The following is a 10,522-nucleotide window of genomic DNA, read 5'->3' on the forward strand; positions in this document are numbered from 1 at the left end:
AGCAAAATTGAAATAGAACTCAAAAATAGAACTCTTATTCAACTAAAACACTAAGAGAGTAAATATCTAAAACGTACTAAGACACTAAGAGAGTAAATATCTGAAAACGTATATTCAAATGGAGAGATAAGAGTGAAATAGTGTTTGGGTTGCAATGAGTTTTTTCACTCTGTAGGATTTTTGTGTGGTTCACTTATCTAAAGATCTCAAGTGGGATACTTAAAGACCCACAAAAGTTGCCAACGTTTATTTCAGTTCCTACAAATTAGGACATGAACGTTAAAGTCTCTAACATTTATTTAAAGGTTAAAATCAGATCTCTTATCCACCTCACTACCCCCATTCACAACTTATTATCCTTGAGAAATCTCAATTGCATATTTGACTATGTCAAACCCCACACAGCTAATCATAGCCAAAACATGCAATTCCATTATTTAAACAATTTTATTAATAATAATCATCTCATATATAATATTGTGTAAGGTAATTTCTTTTGAGAATTACACACATACACATTGTGGGTTATTTAACCACACAATTCAACATCCATATTGTGGGCTATTTGGCCACACAATCCAACAATATATATATATATATATATGATAAAATTTCAATCTATCTCGCATAGAGGCTGTAAAGGTGTGGTCTCTAATACCATAAAATAATAAAATATTATTGAATTGTTATAGGTAAAACTAGGTTAGGTATAAGGCTCAATGTTTATAATGAGAATAATTCTAAATTAACCCTGGCTACATGTATTAAATTTAAGATCCTAGCATAACTGGGATTTAAGACAATATAATAATTCAAAGAGCTTTTGGACCTTCGGCTATATTTCTAATGTTATTTATTTATTTATTTTTTGAGGAAGATATTTCTAATGTTATTAGATAAATAAATGATACACGTCGTTCTCGCATATATTGATTTTAAATTGTTTCAGCCAGTGATCATAACAGTTTAGTGCTTACTATCGACTCAAAAAAAGAAAAAGAGAGTTAGTGCTTACTGGTTGGAAGTAAACAAAATTCTGAGGATATTTCTTCATATCAAATTATTAAATGATGTTAAAAGTTTTATAACTCAGTCATATTAAGTCTATTGACTAGTTGTCAAAGACCTTGTAGTTGAATTGGCACCTCTCCATGTATAAAATGTTTGGGAGTCTACGGAGGGAAATTGTTCGATATATAGGATTAACAGCATGTTGTAATTATTTCTCAAAAAAAAAAGTCTATTGACTAGTCTCTTTTACGAGAATAAATATAATTCAAATCTTCGTTCTTAATTTGTTGAAACAATTGAATTATTGGTATTAAGTGATTCCCTTTATAATTCAGTTGTTCGAACCCTTTTCCTTCTAAACTCCCAAACATTTTGTACATAAAGAGATGTCGATTAAGCTATAAGGTTCTTGTCCCCCTTTCACTTATTGTAACAATTAAATTAAAACAGCAAAAAGAGAAAAAAAAAAATACAGAAGATGTTTTAGTTTTTTTTTGGTGGAGAAAAGACAAGGAAATTTTATGAGCGTAAATCACTTTGGAATACATTCTCGAAATCAAACAGTAGTTCTTTTATCCAAATATCTAACCCAATAGAAGAAACTGTCCTTTCTGCGAAGGTATGAGCTAAACAATTGCCCTCCTTTTTAACATGCTTAAAAGTAAACCAAAAGTTTGGGTAGGAGATGTGTTAGTCAGGTACAAAGGAAAATAATAATCCTATAAAACAACCACAGAGTATTTGTTAGGCAAGAAGATTAGTGGATCAAATAAACCTGGGTATTGTACAGTAGGATTCACTTTGATTATTCTAAGAATCAACTAAAACTAGATTGATTGATTTTAAGAATCAATTAGAACTAGATTGATTGATTTCCCTCAAAAGAAACGTGTCCCACTCCACAATTGGAAAAACAAAATAAAATTGTATTTAATTGTTGTCCCTTACAAAATGCCATCTGGACTTCGCCGTTGACTGGGTCTTAACTCTTAAGTCACAACTCGTAAGCAACATGCCAAATTAGGCAAAGTGGACTAATAAAAGTGCCCTTACTTAAAATATTTATTAACAAACACCATAATCCTTTTTTATTGGGGTAATTACACATCATAATCCACTTAAGAAGGTGTCAAACATACTTGTATCAATAATTCACTTTTGGTCAAATTAAGCAACTCAGGCAAAACTTCCTTATATAATGGACTACTTTTCTAAATTTTGCACACTTGTTCTCCTTTTTTTTCAAAACAATTATGCCTTTTTTTTTATTTTTTATTTTTTATTTTTCTTATAATCCTAATCTTCTGGATCTTTTGATAGACTGATGTCCACAAAACACCCGTAAAAGTACACACACAGGAGATCTTATATCTATCTACTAAATCTAAAATTTAAAAATGTTAGAAAAATTATACAAAAATTTATACACTTTAATACAAAATAAAACAAAAAATATAATGGAAAAAAAATACTGATAGAAAGGGACACAATGGTCCATAAAAGAAGTACAAATAGATTGGTGAAAAGAGACAATAAAACAATGTTAGAGACAATCTTTTTTTATAAATTTTTTATACTTTGTTGAGGTAACAAGTTATGATTAATGGAACGTTATTTTTATATAGATCAATTATAAAAATGTTTTTTTTATTTTTATAATTATTATACACAAATTATGATATAAAACCTTATATGATGAATTGGTGTCAATGAACCTATCACTCTAGTTAATCCACTCCTCACATCACATGTATATATAAAAATAAACTGTAACTCTTTTTTTTTTAGGGGAAAATAAACTGTAATTAATGTAACACCACTCTTATATAAACTTACCATATATTATTTTAATAGGTCATGCTAATGAATGCCCTTAGGGTATTAGTAAACAATCCATTTTAGAAAAATTTTGACATCATTTTTATGGAAAATGAAAAAAATTGTCAAAACATTAATTGCTTTTTTTTTCTTCTCCCATAAAAACTTTCATTAAATAGATTATTAATCAATGCCCTAAGGGTATTCGTTAGCAATTTCCTATTTTAATACACCTAATATAACATAGTAGACCATTAAATTCTATTATGCACTGATTAATAAATGTGTACATGGGGTTTAAAAAAAATTGTGCCTAGTAAAAGAAAAGAACCGGACGAGGAACAAACATACATTGTGGTGTTTTGTATACTCCTTACTCTTTAGTACCCTTTTCGATCATTCTTATCCTCCTATAAATGTCACTGTAAGGATTCAATTTGTAACGATCCCAAAATGATGTTGGGTTCGAACATTGAAAGGCCCAAACAATAAAATTTGTAGAGCGTGGGTTTGAAAGGCTAGGCCTTAGTCACCGGACGATGGTTACTCGTGGTGTTCATACGGAAATAAACTATGTTCGCTCGAGAAGTCTTTCTCCTTGGTACGGCCTGGGAGGCTCTGGTTCTTAGCCTTTTTTTCCCAGCCCCTTTTCTGGATTGCTTACATCTCCTTTTATATTAGCCTGTACCCCTCATCCAACGTCCACGTGTAGGTTCGACTTTCCAGGACTGATACTTGTCCTATCAGCCCATAATCAAAGTGGTTGAGGGTGGTTGTAAAAGCTGAAGAACATGGTCCTGTCAGATGCAGAGTATTCAATGGCAGTAATGTCAGCTTTTCCTTGGTCATTTTTCGCCACACTGTCCAGGGGTCCTTTCTCTATCAACGCGGATATTTTGGGTTTTTTCCAAAACTGTTCCTATACCGTTCTTGCCCTTTCTTTCAGGAGAGTCTCGGGGATGCCGAGGACAGAGTCATCCTCGGCTATGTCTCAAGGTTACTTGGACTTATATTATATGTCCTCGGCTATATCCCTCCTCGGCTCGGGCCTTGGGTCCTAATGTAAAAATGGGCCAGGGCCACAAATTCTTTGACCCCACAATGAACTGCTCATGCGGGTCGCCATGTACTAGGGTGCTTTGCCACCTTCCTCATAACCTTCATAGCCTTAGCCATTTTTGGTATTCGGTCCGAGGACCGCAGTACGACCATATCGAACTTAAACGCTCGTTTGCATCAGTTCCCTTAGAACTGAGGATCTGAGGACAGGTCGGGATCTTCATTCCATCTAGAACTTAATCCAACTTTCAGTAAATAATTTTCCCGTAGGTCTGAGCAATCTAGAATTCTCCTTAAGTGGTTGGTTTCCTCATAGGTTTGAGTTCGAGGACAATGCAATACCTTGGTTCCGACCAAAACTTAGCTTTAAGTAGTTGGTTTCCCCATAGGTTTGAGTCCGAGGACCATGCAATACCTTGGTTCCGTCCAAAACTTAGCTTTTTAAGTAGTTGGTTTCCCCATAGGTTTGAGTCTGAGGACCATGCAATATCTTGGTTCTGTCCAATACCTTGGTTCTATCCAAAACTTAGCTTTTTAAGTAGTTGGTTTCCCCATAGGTTTGAGTTCGAGGACCATGCAATACCTTGGTTCTGTCCAAAACTTAGTTTTTTAAGTAGTTGGTTTCCCCATAGGTTTGAGTCCGAGGACCATGCAATACCTTGGTTCTGTCCAAAACTTAGCTTTTTAAGTAGTTGGTTTCCCCATAGGTTTGAGTCTGAGGACCATGCAATATCTTGGTTCTGTCCAAAACTTAGCGTTTTTAAGTAGTTGGTTAGATTAGCCCCTCGGCCAAAGCGTGGGACACTGGTTTGGGGGGATTAGCCCCTCGGCCAAGCCCCTAGAACCATCCGCGCTACTGACGCTTCGAAGCGTAGCCCCTGATGGAAAAGCGTAGCCCCTAATGGAACTTTATGTTAGGGTACTACAACGGGTTGTTGGAAGTGATAGGGGGACTTTCTCGACCTACCGCTTGTGCCATCACACAAGCCTTTCCCACAGACGGTGCTAATTGTAAGGACTCAATTTGTAACGACCCCAAAATGATGTTGGGTTCGAACGTTAAAAGGCCTAAACAATAAAATTTGTAGAGCGTAGGTTTGAAAGGCTAAGCCTTGGTCACCGGACGATGGTTGCTCGTGGCGTTCATACGGAAATAAACTATGTTCGCTCGAGAAGTCTTTCTCCTTGGTACGGCCTAGGAGGCTCTGGTTCTTAGCCTTTTTTTCCTAGCCCCTTTTCTGGATTGCTTACTTCTCCTTTTATATTAGCCTGTACCCTTCATCCAACGTCCATGTGTAGGTTCGACTTTCCAGGACTGATACTTATCCCATCAGCCCATTACCCAAAGTGGTTGGAAGTGGTTGTAAAAGCTGAAGAGCATGGTCTTGTCAGATGCAGAGTATTCAATGGCAGTAATGGCAGCTTTTCCTTTGTCCTTTTTCGCCATACTGTCCAGGGGTCCTTTCTCTATCAACGCGGATATTTTAGGTTTTTCCCAAAACTGTTCCGATACCGTTCTTGCCCTTTCTTTCAGGAGGGACTTGGGGATGCCGAGGACAGAGTCATCCTCGGCTATGTCTCAAGGTTACTTGGACTTATATTATATGTCCTCGGCTATATGTCCTCGGCTATATCCCTCATCGGCTCGGGCCTTGGGTCCCAATGTAAAAGTGGGCCAGGGCCACAAATTCTTTGGCCCCACAATCACAAAAGTTGTCAAGTGTTTCTTGATGTTCTTTGGGGATTTAAAAAAAAATATATATATTATTTGTTTGTTTGTTTGTTTTAGTTTGAAAAGGATGAATACGTCGTTTGCAAATAGTAGATGTATTATTAGGGTACTACATTTACGAATTTCCAATTCTTGGATATCCCCTTGTGCTACCAAATCTAGCAACTTTCATGATATGAAGGATTTCCATTTCTTGGATATCCCGTAGTTTTTCCAAATCTAGTTACATACATAATAGAAGTATAGAACTGAACTTTGGATTGAGATCATGAGTAATATTCTAAGTATTGCACCTGATGCAATTGCTATGAGTGGCTGAGATTTAAATCTCACCCATTGAATATAAAAAAAAAATCAGAAAAAGTAAAAAACTAAGATTAATAAATAATTGTTGTGAGATGGAGGGGGTTAATTGCATCAAATCTCAATCCCTAAACATTTGCACATACGACAAATAGATATGAGGAAATCCCGGTACTTTCGGATATTAAAAAACATCTAATAAGTTTACAAAATAATAATTATATATATTATTAATGATGTAATTAATATAAGGGAAATGTTAACAAGCACCATTAACATTTCCCTTTTTGGGTTTCACTTAAAAAAAAGGAAAAAAGTTGTCAAAAAAATTGCCAAAGTTGCCCAAAAGTTTGAAAAGCTGCTAGAAAATGTGTTGTTAACGAGCATATTACGGTGCCTGTTAACACAACCCTTAATATAATACCACTTCTATATAGATTTTTCAGATATTTTTTAATACACCAAATATAAAATAATATGGTACCTTATTAAATTCTATTATTATTATGGAGGTATTAAGACTTGTAAATATCCAAACCATTTCTCTAGAAACCAACATTTTGTCACTTATGGTTATTGCAATGGACATCAAGCTGCAGTTTAATAATCTTGTTACTCTTGTAGCTTGTAAAAAGTTCTGTTCTTGCCTATTTTGAACCAGTTTTGCTCTGTTTTTGTTAAATTGATTTTCTCAGTAATTTTCATTGATTATTTAAATATTCTCCTCTGAATTTTTTTGTCTTGTTATACTTGATAGTGTGTGTGCCGTGGGGAAGTAATTTTCTAGTAATTTTTTTGTCTTGTGTCTACGACAAAAATTTGGTAATTTTCTGGGCAAGTAACTTTTTGTTTGTTATGTAGAGAAGTATTTTTTTTTTTTTTTTTTGGCATTGTATGTTTGTTAATTGTGCTCCATATGATTTTACTCATGGCACTTTCCATCTTGATGCAAATGTACTATCACTTGTGTACCATAGGTATTTTGTTATCTACTAAGCATGTCACAACCATAGAAATGACGCTCCCCATCATTTGCAGTTGTGAGCAAATATGAGTTTCCAATGATTTTTGTTAGAATTCCCATAACACTAGCGTAGATATCTTACTTTTTGAACATTTAGGTAGTAGGTAGTAATTGTAAATAAATTGGTTTGATTTTAAAATGATTAAGGGTAAATTTTAATCTTGGGTTCTTATTTTGTTTTGGGGGGGGGGGGGTTGTGAGTTCTTGAAAGAAGGCTTGTTTGTTATCACATTGTATTTGTGACATTTACGAATTGCTAAGTTATATCATTATGGTATTTATGCATTAAGTTGTACTTAAAAAAAATTTATGCATTAATTCGTGTCTAATTTACGATACAATATTGATTAAAAACTTGGGGAAATTATGAAAAAAAAGAAGGAATTTAATTATTGAATTTGGGATGATACATTGGTTCGCTGGTTGTGAAAAAATAAATTTGGTCTTGAGGAGAAACTTATTGACTGAATTCATAATGACTTTTTAGTGACATGAATTGTTGAGTAATGACTAATGATTGTTAGTTTGTTATTGTTGCCTTGTTGTAACTAAACAAATTAGTTATTGCTATTATTGGATTTGGTTGTGACATTGATTGATTGAGAGTGAGCTATATGATATTGTATTTGCTAGAAAAATTATAATTTGACATTGTTGTGGAAACTTTGTGTTTTTGTTCGTTGGAAATTTTTTTATTAGATGGATTTCAATGCTCCACTTGGATTTGGTGCCCTTAGGGACCTTAATCACCTCCTCCTCGTAGTGCTAACCTTAATCCACTTGAACCTGCAGCACCAATTGGACTTGGTACATCACTTCCCCCACTGCCATCTAAATAATGTGGTAAGGACCCATCTATAGTATAGCAGCACTTCATTAAGTTGGCTGGTCCTGATCCCAAGAAGCCAAGGTTTGAAAGCAAGTATTGTAAAAATCAATATAATTGTCATGATAAGAAAAATGGTACTTCAGGCATATTGCCCCACATGAAGGTGTGTAAGAAGTGGCATTTTCCCTGTGATGATAAGCAAAAAACTTTGTATTTCCAAGCTAAGATGGAAGGGGAAGGTGGTTCAAATGTGTTAGTGGTTGCAAACTATAGTAAAGAGAGGATAAGGTTGGCGTTGGCAAGGATGATCATTATTGATGAATTACCTTTTAAATTGGTGGAGCATCAAGGCTTTCAAGAATTTATGGAAATAGTTGAGCCTAGATTTCCTATTCGCCATCGCATTACCATTGCAAGGGCTTGTATGAAGATTTATTCTAGTGAAGTGGATATTTTGAGAATGGCTTTTGTTGGACAATAGATTTGTGTGACAACAGATACTTGGATGTCCATACAAAACTTGAACTACATGGTAGTCACCGCACACTTCATTGATGGGGATTGGACTTACCAAAAGAAAATCTTGAACTTTTGCCCTATAGCTTATCACAAAAGGGGACACCATAGGTAGAGTGGTTGAGTCATGTTTGTTGAAGTGGGGTATAGATCTGTTGTTTGCTATTACCACGGACAATGCTAAATCTAATGATGTGGCAATTGATTATGTGAAGAAGAAAACAAAAGAAAGAGATAGTAACATATTGGGTGGTGAGTTCATGCATATTGTTGTGCACATATCTTGAATTTGATAGTGCAAAGTGGGTTGAAGTCCATTCATGAATCAATTGCCAAGGTTCGGAATGCTGTGTGATATGTGAAAGCCTCTCCTGCAAGGTTGGACAAGTTTCAAAAATGTGTTGAAAGTGAGAAAATTAAAGTCAAATGTTTGTTGTCCCTTGATGTGCCAACAAGGTGGAATTCGACTTATCTCATGTTAAATTGTGTTTTGAAATTTGTGAGAGCATTTGTTAGGTTGGAAGAGGAGGATGAACATTATAAACTTTATTTTTGTGAAGCAGATGATAATGGGAAAAAGCCCATTGATCCTCCTAACTATCTTGATTGGGAAAATGTCAAGACGTTTGTGAAATTTCTTGGCATATTTTATGAGGCGACACTTAGATTTTCTAGGTCCTTGTTTATCACTTCTAATACATACTTCCATGAGCTAATTAGCATTGAATATCAATTGCAACAATTGTGTAGTGTTGATGGGGATCCACTTTTGAGGAGTATGGCGGTAGAGATGGAAAAAAAGTATGATAAGTATTAGGGAAGTATAGATAATATCAATTTGATGTTTTTTGTTGCTATTGTTCTTGACCCAAGGTATAAATAGAAGTATGTCAAGTTTTGGTTTAGGGAATGGTATGGAAAGAACAAGGGGGATGCGATGAGCTTTAAGGTTCGGGATGCATTGAAGAGGTTGTATATGGAGAGAATGGGTCAAAATGGAGTTTCGAGTTCTAGTGGTAGTGGTAGTAGTGCTTCATTATCTAGGGACTCTGGGCCAAGTGTTGGTAATGCTTCATTGTCTGATCGCATTAAAAGTTATAATGATAGGTTTAAGCAACACTTGGTGGATGAGGACAGTGTGGAATACAAATATGAGTTGGATAGGTATTTGTTGGAATCTTATAAGGACCCTGATGTGGAAGATTTTGACATTTTGACGTGGTGGAAAACGAATTCTTCTAGATATCGAGTCATTTCCTAAATTGCCCATGATGTGTTAGCTATTCTTGTCTCTGCAGTTGCATCCGAGTTTACTTTTAGTACGGGGGGATGTGTTTTGGATTCGTTCCGTAGTTCACTATCTCCTAATACAGTTAAAGCCCTTATTTGTACCCAGAATTGGTTAAAGGATGCAAAGAATAAAAGACCAATAAAGATTAGAGAGAGCATGGATAATGTGGAGGATATGGATGGTTTTGAGATTGACACTAGTGTGTATATATATATGTTCATTCTGTTTGTTGTATGCGTCAATTGTTTATTTATTTGCTCAATACTTAAGAATCATTTTGTTTTGAATGAGATTGTAGAAATTGCATCGATTTGCCCAATGCCTATGGAGGAGGATCCAAGCACCGTTATGTTGGATGATGATAAGTGATATGCTGCTCTTTGCTTGGAGTTCGTTAGTAGTTAGTATTATGTAAGTATACTTGCTATTATCATTCGTTTGTGCTAAACTGCTAATTATAAATATTTTATTGTTTATAAATGTTTTATGGTTATTAAAACGTGTTTATTTTGTTTTGTTTAATATTTTATAGGAGGTCTAGAATTATGCATAGTGCATAGACTCACTGGACAAAGGACTTACGGGAATTAACATTCTTTTGCCTATATGCTAATTATATTTGTATATGTTATTGGTAGTAGACTTTTCACTAATGGTAGTTATTTAGTTACTTATGAGTGAGATTATCGTTAGGGATACAAGCAATTAGCTTTTTTTTGCTTAAATGCTAATTTAATTTATATATCTTTATTTTGGCATTTGTGGACAACAACAAATAGTTCTGTAATACGTTATTAAGTGGATACATTAACGCTTATTGTTATTGACACTGACACACGCAATGCCACTAATGATATTATATGTTACATGATAGTGTTTTGGGAGTTGAACTCTTATTGAGGCAATTTCCAAACATTTTTGCATGGTGAAAGAAAAGAA

Source organism: Quercus lobata, chromosome 6, assembly GCF_001633185.2.
Source record: "Quercus lobata isolate SW786 chromosome 6, ValleyOak3.0 Primary Assembly, whole genome shotgun sequence".
Classification (NCBI taxonomy): Eukaryota; Viridiplantae; Streptophyta; class Magnoliopsida; order Fagales; family Fagaceae; genus Quercus; species Quercus lobata.